Source organism: Schistocerca nitens, chromosome 3, assembly GCF_023898315.1.
Source record: "Schistocerca nitens isolate TAMUIC-IGC-003100 chromosome 3, iqSchNite1.1, whole genome shotgun sequence".
Classification (NCBI taxonomy): Eukaryota; Metazoa; Arthropoda; class Insecta; order Orthoptera; family Acrididae; genus Schistocerca; species Schistocerca nitens.
Window position 1 is genome coordinate 276,523,678 of NC_064616.1, and position 18,215 is coordinate 276,541,892.

Consider the following 18,215-nt stretch of genomic DNA (forward strand, 5'->3'; position numbering starts at 1 on the left):
TAAATGCAGATATGTCGGGCCTTACTATCCAGATACTCATATGGGAAAAATCCTTTCCCATGTACATGCTGAAACTTTTCTATGTCGGGGTAAGCAGATGGGGTGATATGTGTATCCTCCCGAGGTAGAGTTTCAACGAGTTTCTGGAGTGGTCCCTGCACAAAACGAAGTGTGTCAAGGAAGCGGTGCATAATTTTTGGTGTCATTCGTTTGGAGAAGGAAATATACTTCCCGTCACTCTCAATCAGGACACTGACCAGGTTTTTCTCCCAACCGAAATTAACCAATTGCTCAGCTAGAAAGTGAGCGTCATACCCACTTATATTATGAAAGAAAATGGGTATGTATCGTGGTAACTGATACTTCAAATTGCTTGTGTTGTGAGCTGCACCACGAAACTTCTCCGCAATATGACAATGATCTCTATAGTGAGTTTCAGCTTTTCTATCTAACGCCAGCACACAAATATGACAGTTAACGGTAGCATTGTATAATTTTTTATCGTCCTCCGATTCAGTCATGTGGATGTTGGTGCTGTAAAGTCTATCAACATCCCATGAGAGTTTTTCACACTCAGTGAGCAACGGAACTGTAGGATTATCCCCGACATAAGATTCATAGTGGTTAAGACTTGAATTATATGAACTTGCAAGTTGGTACACCGCCACACACTGAAGTGTTTTTGCGTGAATGTGGTACGTGAGGCTATGTGATTCCCTTCACAGCAGGTGACAGGGGCAAGGAGATATTCGAAGTCTGTGGATACAACATACGGACATCGTTCCTGGTGGTGAGCATTCTTGAATTTAATGAACTTGTTTTCTTCTGTAGGAATAACAATACGTACAGGTTACTTCGTTTCACAGTCCTCCAGATGTCTTTTTAAATACTTTTCTTTTAAAAAGTTATTTAGACACCTGAAGCAAATGTGTTTTTTATTTTCGTATTTCGACAATTTTCTGTAAAGGAGGTGGGACATGTCTTTGATCCATATGTAACACTGATTACCCCCTTCAGAGAAGAGCGGCATGTTTACATGAAGATCACGGTCACCTGCATATTTCGAAAAAATGGTCCAACTATAGTACACCTGTCTTGCTCATCTGGCTTGCCTTTCTGCTTCTTCTTCAGGCTATAAACGTGGACCGATATTCCCAGATTTTGTGCCTCAAATTTTGTTATGTCTTGAACCTTTACGGGGAACTCGATATCATCAAAGTTATAACATCCACGAATGTTAAGACCTACTCCGTATCGAGATGTGTGCTGCGGATCTTTTGCGTAATTTCTCTCACAAGCCAGAATTGACTATGCAAAAGAAGCGTTATCCTTTTCATTTTGAACGTTAATGCAAGCCCGCTTCTTCTTAATATCCTCAGGGAGTTTGATATAACTGGACCCTCTATTTCACGGATCATAGACATGAATATGGATATGGAGGTGTGGTATTTTGCTGAGTGCTTTAGCTGACCCTCTTACTTCCATCTCAGAAAATTGGGCCAGTATAGGACCCAAGGCTGATTCACGAAACCACTCGGCGATTGATGTCCTCTGAGGTATAATGCCATTATCACCACAGATGTAGTGCACGGTTTTCTCCTGAGCAGCACCATGCTGTTTGGGTGGGTGAGTCAACTCACAGCAGAGCACTGCATTAAATTTAATGGCATTATATCTCAGATCGTCTAGGGCTTTCAGGAGCTCTGCCTCTAGCACCGGGAGGCACGTCTGCAGAAACCTGACTGGGTCACGATTACCCCCCCCCCCCAGCCGGATTCTCAATTCTAGTAAATGAGATACGCCCCTCAAAGGCCCTAGCAACCACTGAGTATTCTAGAGGGGCCATGACACTGCTGATCTGATGTCCTTCACTATCAGGACTGGACAGAGCACTCCTGCTAGCCACATGTTCATTATCATTAATACTACAGGTAGGTGATGACTGTATCCAGCCAGTGGATGAGGGAGCTGGGGATGAGATGCCTTCAGGGGGAGGAGGAGTATGCGCTGGGGCTCATATACCTTATGTTGCTGGCGAGGGTGAGCAGCCAGAGCATGAGCAATAGGAGGTGGTGGCAGTGACCTCCTATGGAAGAACCCAGGCTGTGGCGAGGGCGCTCCTTGATGCTCCTGCATATTGGAGCTTACACCATCACCAGCCTGGGGGTGGGAGATCGTTGCTCTGACTGAACCACCAACGGACGCCAGAGGGTATGCGGTGGTTTGGGGGCAGGCACTGCAGCAGACGCAGCCGCCTACCGAGCTTGCTGTGGCATGTGCTCCTCAAGCGGTGATTGTGGTGGCGGGTGTCAAACACACAGCCAAGCGGCGTGCACCGCTGTGCAAAGCGCCGCTCGGGTTGTGTTTGACACCCGCCCCCATAACCACTGCTCTAGGTGCACATGCCACAGCAAGCTGTTGTTGTGGCGCTGTTGTTGTGGCGCTGTTGATGTCATCTCTGTAACATACAAATAACAGGAAAAAATTAAGCATAATGCTCAAGATTTTTTAAAATATATTCTGTAAACAAACAACGACAATCACGTAAATCACTGTTCCTGAATAATGATTGTATGCTGTAACGATTACTGTCACATTATAATCACCTTCTACATTCTGGGCCCAAGGATTGAGCAGTTCAGTCGATCAACTGGTAGTTCTCCCACCCAGTCAAATATCTCCGTCTCCTGTTCCAGAAGGGAGAGATCGCACTGCCTTTGAGCAGGCTCCCAAGCAAGAATTTTACTCTCACCAGAATTGTTGTTGTTGTGGAGCCATCGATCCATCTCACAGAAGTCGTCGACAAGATATTGATTATTAGAAACAACAACAAAATTTTTTTTCTGATTTTGACTACAGCGAGATATTGATTATACATAACTACAAAAGATTAAATTAGTAAGTAAATAGTCCATACCAGGTGGAAGTGCTCACTCCTGATCATTATTCTTGATGTATACACCTACCAGAATCTCATTTTCCTCTTGAGCAGTAGCAACATCTACTACAATGAATAATATATACCTCACACAACTATATATGACGAAAAGAAGTCTACTAGCAATATATTACAACTGTACTTAATTTCTTGCTACATTTCAGTCTCCCGCAGCAATAGCTGAACGTCCATCAGCTGCTGCTCTAATGCTGCAACAGCGAGATCAAAAATTTTATAAACACTTGTTACGATCTGAATACATTAAGCTGTTTTCTGAATATATAAACTACCACATAGAATTTGGAGATGTACTTAAATGATGGTAGCACAAGCTCTTCCACTTGATGGGGACTTCGAACTTCCAGCTGGCGTTCTAATGTAGTTCCATCAACATTTCGCGAATGAATGCTGTAATAGTAATAAAAAAGTTTTATAACCACTTGTTATGAAAATGTATCACAATCTCGAAAAATTTTGAACACTTCGCCACGAAATTTTATAACTGTCGCAATTTGAACTCATAATTTCTTTTATAAACACTTATTTGACAATTGATCCAAGTTTGGCCATTTCCCACCACCACTGTGCTGGCATCACTGCTGGCTGAACGTTTCATGTTTCAGGAAACACACTGACAAAATTTGTACTGTCAAAGACTGATGATGATTGTGGTGGTGGTTGGCCTTTATATAGCGTCAGACTCCAGTCTCCATTTTGTAGAGGGTCAATAGGAACTCAGAGTATCATACCAGCAAGTTATAACTTCCCTTCTTTTTTCTTCAAGCAGGTTTGGTGCAGCTGTTTGAGGAAAATATCACATCTGTGATGGGGAGGAAATAAGATCTGAGACAAACATCCTTTGTTTGCTGGCAAGTGGCTGGCATATTGGACACAGCTGCTAGCTTTATGAAAAACACTCTTTGTTCATTCTGAAGGAAACAGATAGCTTGATATTTCTGATGTCAGCTTCATCCTTCAAAATAGATGTTGTTGTTAGTCAGGCTATAGCTGCGGTGTGAGGAATCCAAACTAGCTTTCTTTTCTTTCTTCAAGGAGGCTTGGTGCAGGCGTTTGTGGAAAATATCACATCTGTGAGGGGAGGAAAGAAAGATCTGAGACAAAAAACATCCTACGCTTGTCGTCAAGGGCTGGAATATTGGACGCAGCTGCTAGCCTTAGCCGGCCGGGGTGGCCGAGCGGTTCTAAGCGCTACAGTCTGGAACCGCGTGACCGCTACGGTCGCGGGTTCGAATCCTGCCTCGGGCATGGATGTGTGTGATGTCCTTAGGTTAGTTAGGTTTAAGTAGTCCTAAGTTCTAGGGGACTGATGACCTTAGAAGTTAAGCCCCATATTGCTCAGAGCCATTTGAACCATTTTTGCTAGCCTTAGAAAAATATTCTTTGTTCATTCTGTAGGAAAGAGATAGCTTGATATTTCTGACGTTAGCTGCACCCTTCGAAATAAATGTTGTTGTAGATCAGGATATAGCTGAGGACGCTAAACTAACTTTTTTATCTTCTTGGTGCAGGAAGTTTTTGTGGGAGACAAAAGCTCTGAGAAACAAGTAGAAGCCACTTTCAGAAAACATCCTTTGTTTGCCGGCAAGTAGATGGAAAATTGTACACATCTGTAGGAAAACACCCTTTGTTCATTCTGAGAGAGATTGATAGTCGGTCACACCCAATGCCAGGTGCAACCCTCGAAATATATGTTGCTGTTTTGCCTAGGGCAGAGCTGTGGGGGAAGATGGTAACCTTCGGAAACAACTCTATTGGTCATGATAATGACCAACAAAGCACGCCTTGAGAGCGACATTGTACTCTGATTTCCAGCTGCTGGCTGATGCCCCCCTGTGGCGAGGAAGATTGGGGGGCCTGTTACAGAGGCAGACAAGGGGTCATCAGTAGAGCGCCAGACACGCAACCAAGTGGCGCATGTGTCAGGGTTGTGCCATTAGGTTGCCAGAGAGTTAAGAGCTCGGGTGGCACGGCACCTTTCATGTCAAAAGGCTCACAGCAGGCCAGGAGGCGGGGTAGGTGGGTGTGGCAGTGTCCCACAAGGCGGCCATATTGAAGGTGGCCGACCATGCTACAGACTGCTACCTGACGCTGGGTGGGGCAGGGGGGGGGGGGGTCATGGCACGGAAGCTACAATGGCCTAGTCCTTACGTGAGGTGAATGGCGGTAACGTGTGAGCCCAGCAGTGCTATGCAGACTATCTTAATGACTTTGTGATCACAATAAACGAAGTGATGAAGCGATCAGAAGTTCAACCAGAGTATCCATATCCTACGAAATGCAAATTATGTCTTTCTCTGAGCGTAATTCTACGATGTCCCATCCTATTCCCAGCTTATAAGCAATTTCCATCAACAATTTCTGTTAATATTACGTCCTATGAACTGACAATGAGCCGGCCGCAGTGGCAGAGCGGTTCTAGGCGCTTCCGTCTAGAACCACGTGACTGCTACAGTCGCATGTTCGAATCCTGCCTCAGACATGGATGTGTGCGATGTCCTTAGGTTAGTTAGGTTTAAGTAGTTCTAAGTTCTATGGGACTGATGACCTAAGAAGTTAAGTCCCGTAGTGCTCAGAGCCATTTGAACCATTTGTTAGACGACGTGGAAGGAAGACGTCCCAAAACACAGTCGCCAGTTATACCGGCCCACACGTTCTGGCTGCACCGATGCTTATGATTCGGTTTCCTTACCATGAAGGTTTTGCATACTATCCCACAGATGGCTGTTATGTAAGCTGAAGATGCCACTGCCGGCATGGGTGGCCGAGCGGTTCTAGGGACTACAGTCTGGAACCGCGCGACCGCTACGATCGCAAGTTGGAATCCTGCCTCGGGCATGGATGTGCGTGATGTCCTTAGGTTACTTAGGTTTAAGTAGTTCTAAGTTCTAGGGGACTGATGACCAAAGAAGTTAAGTCCCATAGTGCTCAGAGCCATTTTTTGAAGATACCACTCCACGTAAAGTTGGCCTCATCTGTAAATAGGATGGATGACACAAATCCTGGAATCGTGGCTGCCTGGTGAAAAAACCAATGACGAAACTGCTCCCTATGTGGAAATTCTGTCGCTAGTAAGCCCTGCACACGCTGTAAGTGACAAGGATAGAAACAAATGTCATGGAGAACGTTCCGCACGGCCATCTGGATTGCCCTGTACTGGAGGGCAACTGCCTGGTACTGACATGGCAGTTGCCTTGCACAGTGTCAGTCAAGTTTTCCTCCAAGTCTGGTGTCCGAACATTTCGGATACGTCCTTCATTGTTTCCTGCTTCCTGAAACGACCCCACCTCAGACAAACGCCAAAACAACGTTGCAAACATTGAATGTTGTGGTTTGTTGTTGGCGCGGATAGTTCTCTTGATACAACCTTGCTGCCCGCCACCCGTTGCCGTTTGCCTTTCTGTAAGTAAACACCATGCGACGATTCCAATAAGGAACCATTGTGTACAACGCTACATTACATCCACTACAAGGTTAAACAGTAAGAGAAGCGAATGGGACACAACATTACCAATTTCTGTGGCAGGAGAGGGCGCTAGGGCATGACGTATGAGGAACAGTAACACCTTCTGGGGGATACCATGCATATTGTAACGGTGGCTGCGTGGTAAAGCGCATACTATGACACCGCAGTCTCTGTAACAAAGTACAATTGAATAAATGGTCTCTGACATGGAAACCATGCATTTTTGGACATACGTTAATTAGATCTCTTTTGTTCCGTATCCTCTCATCGATTAACCCCTAGAGCTTGTACATGGTGACAAAAATCACCCTGCGGAAAAATAAGCTTGTCGAGCGTACAAAGCAGTCGTACCATTCATATTGCATGAACCTCTGAGAGGACCAGATTAACAGGCGAAACTTTGAAAAACTAATGCGGAAAAGAGCCATACTTTGAATCCCAAAAATGTTAGTAAATTGATCGGTGGCGTTGTCCAAAAGAAGAAACACTCCACTTTTAAGACACGTTTTTTCAGTTGCAAATTATAAGATTATAGGGGAGAAGTTAGTAAAGAATGACTGCAGTATTACTGCTACAAGTACTACTACTACTGCTACTACTGCTACCAATAATAATAATAATAATAATAATAATAATAATGCCATCAGTATACACGTATCGGCAGTATGGGTACAGGAGATCTTTCAGTGAAATGAAGGCAGATCTGCCTTACTCAGAGAAGTGGAATGATGAGAGGATCGCAAGGGTAGCGGAAAAAAATGAATGAGCAGAAAAAGAGAAAAAGGCAAGAAAGAGGGTGAACTGAGATTACGGTGCGGTGTTAGAAAGACAGGAGACGGTCGGTATTATCCACTGGGACAATTACAGAAATAACCTCAGAGGATGCTGCAGGATTTTCTCTTAGGTCTCCACGGAAGCTTGTTCCAGAGTTGATTACACTCAGTGCAGGTAACGGAAACTGTAAAAAATGTAATACAGTCGAGTACTTTAGGAAAACGTGCCTTTTTCATAAAACTTCGTCGGATACATTGGTAACACACAAAAGCTTTTAAATCATTTGTCCTCAGCCATTTTTAAATGCTGTTATTTCAGTTCGAGATGGCTCATTAAGAGCGTTTTACACAGCGTGACAATAAACTATTTATTACGTGTTTTCTGGCGCAACGGTCCCATTTCATTGTTTCAAGGAGTAGTTAACAAATTCCGCGTCTGATGGAATGCTACAGGTATCGTATTTGTTTTCCTGTTTTAGTGAAGTGACACGGTAAGTCAAAGATGAGCGCATAAATTCTTCATTGTCTGGAATGAGTCTGTCTCCTTTTGTGAGTTCGTTAAACCAGTTTATGTTACTGTCTCCAACAAAGCAATGCAGGTTTTCCGGGACCTATATCCAGGTGCTCCGGCTCTGCTGACTATAAGCGGATTTATCCATGTGACTGTTATTCTCTGTTTCTGCCTTAGGCAATACGAGTTGTTGCCATTATCAGGGTTCAGACTCGCTACCCCGCCAAAATTCGAAATTTACGCCAAAATTCGAAATTCCCACCAACAGGGTAGGTCGGGGGAGTGGGAGGGGCAGGGGGACGTAGGGGAGGAGGGAGGGGGTTGGAGCCCACGTGCAGGCTGAGAAAACACATGACTTCATCTGGGGTGGGGCTGGGCGTGGTCGGGGGCTGATTAATTGATCAATTTAATCAGTTTACCCATATCAATTTGATACCAAAATTGCCCTGACGACCCCATCTCCGTACTACGCAGGTCCCCTGCAAGCGCATGAGAATGACTCCCATAGCATAATACCACTCCCACCAGCCTGCCTCCTTAGCGTGCTGCACATTTGAGCTGACCTTCACCTCCATGAAGGCATTTGTGGAGATGACCATCGACCTAGTTTACCATCAATATGATTCACCCAAAGAGCCGACACGTTTCCATTGATCGATGGCCGAATCCCGATCGTTCCGTGCCCACTGCACTCGTAATTGGAACCGCGGGACCGCTACGGTCGCAGGTTCGAATCCTGCCTCGAGCATGGATGTGTGTGATGTCCTTAGGTTTGTTAGGTTTAAGTAGTTCTAAGTTCTAAGGGACTGATGACCTCAGATGTTAAGTCCCATAGTGCTCAGAGCCATTTGAACCAAGCTGACGACGTCGACGAGTCAACATGTGAACATTTAGGGGTGCTTTGCTGCGAAGCTCCATGTTCAACAGTATACGATGAACAATTTGCTCTGAAAAACTTGTATGTGCAGCAGCTTTGTGCTCTTTCGGCAGGGATGCTACAGATCATCAGCTATCCTTCTTTACAGAGCAGACAAGCCTCCGAACCCCACGTTCTGTGAAGAGTCGTGGACGTCCAACCATATACCGCCTAGCGTTAGTATCACTGTCCTTCTACCTCTTTTCGTAGTTTCTCACGTCAGTAGCACGTAAACGTTCGACCAGTTACGCCGATTACGAGATACTCGTTCACAGACTCTGAGTAATAACAACCTGCCTTTTGTCAAAGTCGCACATCTCAATGGATTTCGCCATCTGAGGCCTATATCACTGCTAGGGTGATACCCCGTCCGTATCTACTCCGCTTGTATTCTTTGGTAACCACACAACGTGCAGGCAACGCCACCAGGCAGCACTCAACCTCGCAGTGATCAATGCTCATAATGTTTTGGGTTTTCAGCATGTAACGTGTATCACTCTTCCCCAATAGCTGAACTTTTAGACCTATCACGGGAAAGGCACATATAACACTCTAACATGGCGTGAAACACGCTAATGTTACACTCTGAGAGGATTTAAATGTTTGACCGCGCTTGTGTCTAATGGAGAAAGGTATCGGACTATAATTTAGAATTGGGTGAAATTAACAGGAAAAACCAAACAGAGTTTAACCTTGGGAGTTAATGAAAGTGGTAAAATCATAAATGAATGAAAAAAATGAACGGTCGACAGTCCAATTAGGCACTTTAATCTGGAAATATATATTTGAGAAAATTGTATGTTGGTTATTGAAGTTATTTTTCTGAGATTCCCCTTTTGAACAGCAAACAGGATACAAACTGACACAGTGCACTCTATACGGTGTGTAGCAGCAGTTACCAATAGCACACACACCAGTAAATTATTGCACCAAGCTCATACTAATGACAGCCATACCCAAGAGCATTACCTAATCAAATACTGAAATGTCACTGTATGAACTGCAGACTTTAATTTGGACGTGAAACACACAAATAAAGATGATTAACATCATAAATACACTGTATAAGCTCCTCTACATATACCAGTTCTCCTTAGTAACAGTAATAGCTCATTTTTTCCTAATAGGTGGAGAATATGATGGGGACCCATAAAGTAGTATAGTTTGACTAGCCAACGCTCTTTGATTATTACAGTAGTAAAGACTAATTCTAAAAGCTAATCATTCACGTCACTTGGAGTAGTTAATAAATCACTTTGCAAGACAATCAAATACAACACTGGGCTTAATTAACTTCAGAAAAGGAACCATTTATGAAAGAAGCCAAAACCACACTATTTTTGAAAATGAGCATAACTTCACTTCTAACATTACTATCGTTAATCTGTTCATTAGAGACTTGTATGTATTTGCCTTTTAATCATCTGCGAAGCAGGTATTCCAGATAATAATATTTACACAACCTTGTACTGTAATCCTACAAAACTAGATTTTATAATAAACTAAGGATACTTCAGCAAGTGCCTACCAAACTTCACTTTTGTGGTTTTAGCTTTAACTGTTACTACTTCTTTTACTTTAGACAGAAAATCACTTTTAAACACATGAATGCAAGAATTGTTCATTTCAATTAGGATACTCGGTTTTAGTAGCACTTAGGTGAGGGCCCTGCGTAGTTTCGTGATCAGGATTGAAAATATGGTTCTGGACACGAATTTTAGGATTTATATGATTATTATTGAAACAGCACACAAATTAAATGGTCCATGCCCATATACATTACTTAACTGAAAGTATGAAGTTTGTGAAGCAGTGGAAAAGATTGGTGGCAAGTGACATGGCGGCTAACTTTACTCACAGCTCTTGATGTACGAATGCCGTATAAAATCTCTTCTTGGAGTCGGATTTTCAACATATTGGAGCCATTCCATTATGCCGTGTATACCAAATAACAGCCAGATCCACGTCCGAGGAAAATCCTTTATAATGCAGTTTCCAATTGCCTCCCTTAGCACCGTCGAAGTGTACCGTGCTAAGGTTAGCCACATACCGCATGTCGTTTACACATAGGAGCTGTTCAGTTCGACCACCAAAAGCACCTTTTACATCGCGCAATGCCATTTCCGATGCGGAGGACTAGCCTACAGCTTTTACATGTTACAAATACAATTGCCCTAAGCATGAACCAGCTTTTAACACATATTTTCTTTTTTATAAATATATTCACATAATAATAATTTACAATTTCAACATATACTTTTGCCTTTTTCATATATACATTACAAAACTCTAATTTTCTTGCCATAGATCAAGGAATTTGAACACTTCATAACGCTTCATAAATTGCAGGTACACAGTTACATAATATAAACCTACTTCTAATCGATATAAGTGTAACAAGCGTATGTCAACTGCCGAATTTCTAACTTTCAGAGAGTAATTTTGTATGAAATCGAAAAGCCTAGAAAGTAGCTAGCAAGTTTAAAGATTACAGGCTGTATTTAAATTAGGATAATTTCCTTGCTTGCGCGGGGCGTACCGAGGTGTATGGCTTGCGACCTTACCACTTACAAGAGAAGATTCCAGCTACGAAAAGGAACCCATTGACAGACTAACCGTACCTGCGCTCAACAACAAATCTGACTTGATTTATGAATCTGCAGGCAGAACTGGCAAACTACAGCAAGCTAAGTAAGGAAAGACAGAAAGGGAAAGAACTTTACACTAACGAAACAGTAACAGGAACACTTTCTCACCGAGCGTAGGCGGAAACGACCGAAAGAAATAGGATTTCTCTTATTTACAGCCGGCTGGAGTGGCCGAGCGGTTATAGGCGCTACAGTCTGGAACCGGGCGACCGGTACGGTCGCAGGTTAGAATCCTGCCTCGGGCATGGATGTGTGTGATGTCCTTAGGTTAGTTAGGTTTAAGTAGTTCTAAGTTCTAGAGGACTGATGACCTCAGAAGTTGAGTCCCGTAGTGCTCAAAGCCATTTGAACCATTTGAACCTTATTTACACGCTCGCATACCCACCGTCAGCATCTAGAAGTTTACAATCACAGTGCCATGTGAAATGCTGATGATGATGAGTGCACACTTCGTTTTTGTATAGGGTGGATTATGAAGTCATCAAGGCTGTGAGAGTTATTGTATGAAACATGTACTCCTCAAATCAGGTGAATGTTTTTCATGTCCTGTATTTCCCTAAACTGCAATATTTTGTAAGTTGTTATTATTACTAAAATCGTAAGCATATTTGGCACACTGGAATTTGGCAAGTTTTATTTGCGGTGGGACAGTGACTGAGACCCCTCCCAGAACTTAACGCCTTCCTTGGACCCCCTGATTCTCATTCATGTAGCACCTCAACTGGTATTGGCCTCAGGGGGCTGCATTCATCATGATTCAGTCCTCCTACCAATGAAAAATCTCTGGCAATAGCGGGCACTGAATTCAGACTTCCTACATACCTTCCATATACACACAGGCGTTGGATAAAAATGCGGAAACACCTAAAACATCTTACCGCGCTTAATATGGTGTAGCATACCCGTTAGTACTCAAAACAGCTTCCGGTAGTTTCGGAGTGCGTAAATACAGGTCCTGTATGGCTTTCAAAAAATCAAATCTGTCTGAATTCCTAAGGGACCAAACTGCTGAGGTCATCGGTCCCTAGGCTTACACACTACTTAAACTAACATCTAACGTATGCTAAGAACAACACACACACACCCATGCCCGAGGGAGGACTCGAACCTTCGGCGGTAGGGGCCGCGCAATCCGTGACATGGCACATCTAACCGCGTGGCCGTCTTCAGGCCACAAGTGGCCCATCGGGACCATCAGACCGCCGTGTCATCCCCAGTTAAGGATGCGGATAGGAGGGGCGTGTGGTCAGCACACCGCTCTCCCGGTCGTTATGATAGTTTTCTTTGACCGGAGCCGCTACTACTCGGTCGGGTAGCTCCTCAATTGGCATCACGAGGCTGAGTGCACCCGGCACATGGCGGACTGGGTGGTCACCCATCCAAGTGCCGGCCAAGCCCGACAGCGCTTAACTTCGGCGATCTCACGGCAACCGGTGTATCCATTGCAGCAAGGGCGTTGCAGGAATGTGCCGAGAAAACCAAATTTTAGGTATTAACTCTCACCACGGACAACGCAGTGACCGATGGCCTTCACTTAATGACCGAGAGCAGCAGTATTTGTTTAAAGTCATCAGTGCTAAGAGACAATCAACACTGAGTGAAATAACCGTAGAAATCAATGTGGGACGTACTACTAACATATCAATTAGGACAGTGCGGTGAAATGTGGCGTTAATGGGGTATGGCAGCAGGCGACAGACGCCAGTGCCTTTTCCAACAGCACGCGTCATCGGCTGTAGCGCCTCTCCTGGACTTTTGACCATATGGGTTGGACCCTAGACGACTAGAAACCGTGGCCTGGTCGGATGAGCCCCGATTTCTGTTGGTAAGAGCTGATGGTAAGGTCTGAGTGTGGTGCAGACCCCACCAAGTCATAGACCCAAGGTGTCAACACTGTGCAGTCTCGTGGTGGCTCCATAATGATGTGGCCTATGTTTACATGGATTTGACTTGCTCCACTTATCCAGCTGAAGCGATCATTGAGTGGAAATGGTTATGTTCGGCAACCTGGAGACCATTAGAAGCCATTCTTCACGTTCCCAAACAAAGAACAAATTTTTATGTACGACAATGCGCCATGTCACCATGCCACAACTGTTCACGATTGGTTTGAACAACATTTTGGACAAATCGTGCGAATAATTTGTCCACCCAGATTGTGCGACATGCATCCCATCGTACATTTATGGGACATAATCGGGAGGTCAGTTCGTACAGAGAATCCTGCACCGGCAACAAATTCGCAATTGTGGACGACTATAGATGCAGCATGACTCAAAATTTCTGCAGGGAGTTTCCAACGAAATGTTGAGTCCACGCCACGTCGAGTTGCTGCACTATGCTGAGCAAAAGGAGGTGCGACAAGATATTAGGAGGTATCCCATAACTTTTATTTCCTCAATGGGTGGTGACTGTGGTGGCCAGGATAGCAGCGAAAATTGATCCTTGTGCTCACAAAGATGGTCCTGAACGATGCGACCTGTTAGAACAGGGGTCCTGATGTCCTATAACACAGCAAGAGCATTGGGGAACTAACTCTCTACCATGGGATGGACTTCATCAGGCAAAATAGGCACATAATTCTTGGTAGTAATGCGATTTTGCAGAGATGTGGCCTATGGATTACCACGATATGGCTGCCCAGCTCATCACCGAACCTGCGCCACGTTACAATACTGAGAAGTAAACTAGGCCAGGAGTTGCAAACAGTGTGAAAAAAGGCTCATCGTACCAAATGACTTTCTTCCATTGCTCCAGTTCGCCCTGCAATTCCGTGATTGAATAGCTTCCTTCGTGTTGTTTTGGTACTGACAGGGATCGTGAATGATACATTCATTTCTGCAGTGACTTCTGCTGCTGTGGTCCTCTTATTTTTCGTCACAACCTTCTTCAATGAGCGTCTGTCACGATCACTGTACACACATTTTCGTCCATGTTGTGACTTAGCCAATGATGCTTTTCCACATTCCTTGTATACGATATACACTACTGGCCATTAAAATTGCTACACCAAGAAGAAATGCAGATGATAAACGGGTATTCATTGGACAAATATATTATACTAGAACTGACATGTGATTACATATCCACGAAATTTGGGTGCATAGACCCTGAGAAATCAGTACCCAGAACAACCACCTCTGTCCGTAATAAAGGCCTTGATACGCCTGGGAATTGACTCAAACAGAGCTTGGATGGCGTGTACAGGTACAGCTGCCCATGCAGCTTCAACACGATACCACAGTTCATCAAGAGTAGTGAATGCCGTATTGTGACGAGCCAGATGCTCGGCCACCATTGACCAGACGTTTTCAGTAGGTGAGAGATCTGGAGAATGTGCTGGCCAGGGCAGCAGTCGAACATTTTCTGTATCCAGAAAGGCCCGTACAGGACCTGCAACATGTGGTCGTGCATTTTCCTGCTGACATGTAGGGTTTCGCAAGGATCGAATGTATGGTAGAGCCACGGGTCGTAACATATCTGAAATGTAACGTCCACTGTTCAAAGCGCCGTCATTGCGAACAAGAGGTGAACGAGACGTGTAACCAATGGCACCCCATACCATCACGCCGGGTGATACGTCAGTATGGCGACGACGAATACACGCTTCCAATGTGCGTTCGCCGCGATGTCGCCAAACACGCAAGCGAGCATCATGATGCTGTAATCTAACCTTTGATTCATCCGAAAAAATGACGTTTTGCCATTCGTTCACCCAGGTTCGTCGTTGAGTTCACCATCGCAGGCGCTCCTGTCTGCGATGCAGCGTCAAGGGTAACCGCAGCCATGGTCTCCGAGCTGATAGTCCACACTGCTGCAAACGTCGTCGAACTGTTCATGCAGATGGTTGTTGTCTTGCGAACGTCCCCATCTGTTGATTCAGGGATCGAGACGTGGCTGCACGATCCGCTGCAGCCATGCGGATAAGATGCCTGTCATCTCGACTGCTAGTGATACGAGGCCGTTGGGATCGAGCACCGCGTTCCGTATTCCCCTCCTGAACCCACCGATTCCATATTCGGCTAACAGTCATTGGATCTCGACCAAGGCGAGCAGCAATGTTGCGATATGATAAACGCAATCGCGATAGGCTACAATGCGACCTTTGCCAAAGTCAGAAACGTGATGGTAAGCATTTCTCCTCCTTACACGAGGCATCACAACAACGTTTCACCAGGCAACGCCGGTCAACTGCTGTTTTTGTATGAGAAATCGGTTGGAAACTTTCCTCACGTCAGCACGCTGTAGGTGCCGCCACCGGCGTCAAGCTTGTGTGAATGCTCTGAAAAGATAATCATTTGCATATCACAGCATCTTCTTCCTGTCGGTTAAATTTCGCGTCTATAGCACGTCATCTTCGTGGTGTAGCAATTTTAATGTCCAGTAGTGTCGATACGGCGCCTTTGAAACACCGAACACATCAGCTCCCTTGGTTACGGAAGCATCTAGCATGCGAACACTTACAATTTTCCCACGTTCGAATTCAATTAGCTCGGGCATAATGCACTCATAATTACACAGAACACTATTCTGAGCACGACTGCCACTTGCAACTATTGAGGACATTGCAGGTGCCGTTTGTGGTCAATGCAGCAATGCAAGCAGGTGGCTTGACTAGTATCTGCATTTATGTTCAAATATGCGTTTCTCGAGGTCTTTCAATATTTTTGTCCACCCTCTGTATATCAAATGCAACCTTGTAATCCTGAACACTTATTGTCATGCTCGTAATGTCTGGTAAAAATCCAGTTTCAGCCATATCTGCCCCTGTTGACAACGCATTTTTCGGCAATTTCCAAAAATGATTGCCTATCGAAGTCGCTGGGTCCAAACGATACATATCGAACGTGTGATCGTAAATCGATCATGCGACTCTGGTGGCGGGCATTGTGATCAATTATTTGTGATCGTCATTTTTATCTGTTTTCCGTCGTTCCCTTAGTTGCTCTAAATTACATACCTCCGCGAATTAACTGTTAGTTGCTAGGGAAACCAAGACGATTTATGTCGTTAGTGAGTGGGATGGCTGGTGTTCTTGACGTTACTTCGACTGATTTTCTCACATGGAGAAATCTAATTCTATGTTTATCCATCGTAGAAAATGGTTTGACTTTTTGTCGCAAATGTAGAGTACTACCGGACGATGAACGAAGGGACTTTGTAGACTGTGGTGGTGCGAAGTGTGCCGGCCGGTGTGGCCGTGCGGTTCTAGGCGCTTCAGTCTGGAACCGCGTGACCGCTACGGTCGCAGGTTCGAATCCTGCCTCGAGCATGGATGTGTGTGATGTCCTTAGGTTAGTTAGGTTTAATTAGTTCCAAGTTCTAGGCGACTGATGACCTCAGAAGTTAAGTCGCATAGTGCTCAGAACCATTTGAACCATTTTTTGGTGCGAAGTGTGTAAAACTTCGTACGAACAGTTTCGATGTTAAAATACCGTTATAATTTCATTGCGAACAGTGCGGGAAAGGAACGATTGTCAGGAAGAATACATGGTTCGACTCTTCCAAATTATTCATCCAGGCCACCGTAATAGACTTTAAAATGACAACACCGACGATGAGTAAGGTAAGTCGTCTCCTTTGCATGTACAAGTATTTTTGTAACGCTGTTCTTTTGTCGTTGCTGTAGTGACCACGGTAAACATACTCATAACGCCCACCACCAGTGTCGCATGATCGATTTACGATCACACGTTCGATATGTATCGTTTGGACCCAGCGACTCTGATAGGCAATCGTTCTTGGAAATTACCCATTTTTCCATATGTTAGTGTATTTCCACCTTGATTATACTCTCGAAGTACTCCTGGCATTTTTCCACACGAGAAACGTCTTAGGCAGACTGTGATAGGGCTAGTCGAGACATGATTTCGCCCATTCTCGCAGCTATGAAGCCGACCCCAAGCAGTTCCGTTTGCGACGGTTGTTACCGCTAAGCGGCTCCCAGCCTCGATGCCGCCCCGGGCTTTATGACGCAATATCTCAGCCGCAGCTTCCAATAATCCGCCCTCTGCTCACAGTTTCGCAGTTCATCCCGCGACGCTTTTCTCGCAGAAGAGACTTCCTCTAGACACTTCGCTGGGAACCGAGCGCAAAATGAGCTCGTTATTTCACAGTCTCTTGGCGTTATTTTCTATCAGCTCTGTTCGATACAAACCGAGCACAAGGAATGTTCGACGCTATGCAGGGAGTTTCAAAATGAATATACGGGTTTTATCTCTTTGCAGCATTTATTATATTCTACTTACAACCATAAATTGTACATCAAATGAAAGAGCAACTCAAACAGATCTGTTTGTATATCTTTGCACAAAGGGAAGAGTATGGAATAACCAAGAGTAACTGAAGAACGCGTTGAACGAGTGAGAGTTTTTCACGCGGCGACGCAAGAAACCCCATCGGAAGTCTATTCGTGAATTAGCAATCCAGTGAGTCTGTGTGGAAACTTTTAACGAGACGTTTAAACTACGGTCTTATCGTTTTCAGATCTTACAAGTTCTAAAGCCTACAGACTATAGTTTACGTGCCAACTTTGCAAACGAAATGTTGCTGCATGACGATGAAGATCTTCTGGATCGTGTCGTCTTCAGTGATGAATCGACACTTCGCCTAAGTGGAGATGGGGAAACGCACACAATGTGCGCAACTGGGAGTCACCTGTATTTGTACGATTACCTAAGGAGAGTGGGAACAATAAACGGTCTCTTATCAACCTAAGGCCAGAGCTCAGTTCTACAGTTAAATGTACACACGTTTAATTTACTTGTAAGTACCAAAAACATTCTAGCAGGCAGAAGGCTTTCGATACAGTTTCGCGCCGTCGCACAATATACAAAACATGTGGATAGGGAATATCCGAACGCATACGTGATTGGACTGGAGACTCCCTGACAAACGGAAATCAGTCTCCCTACCCTAACATTTATACGATAGATATACGTCTTT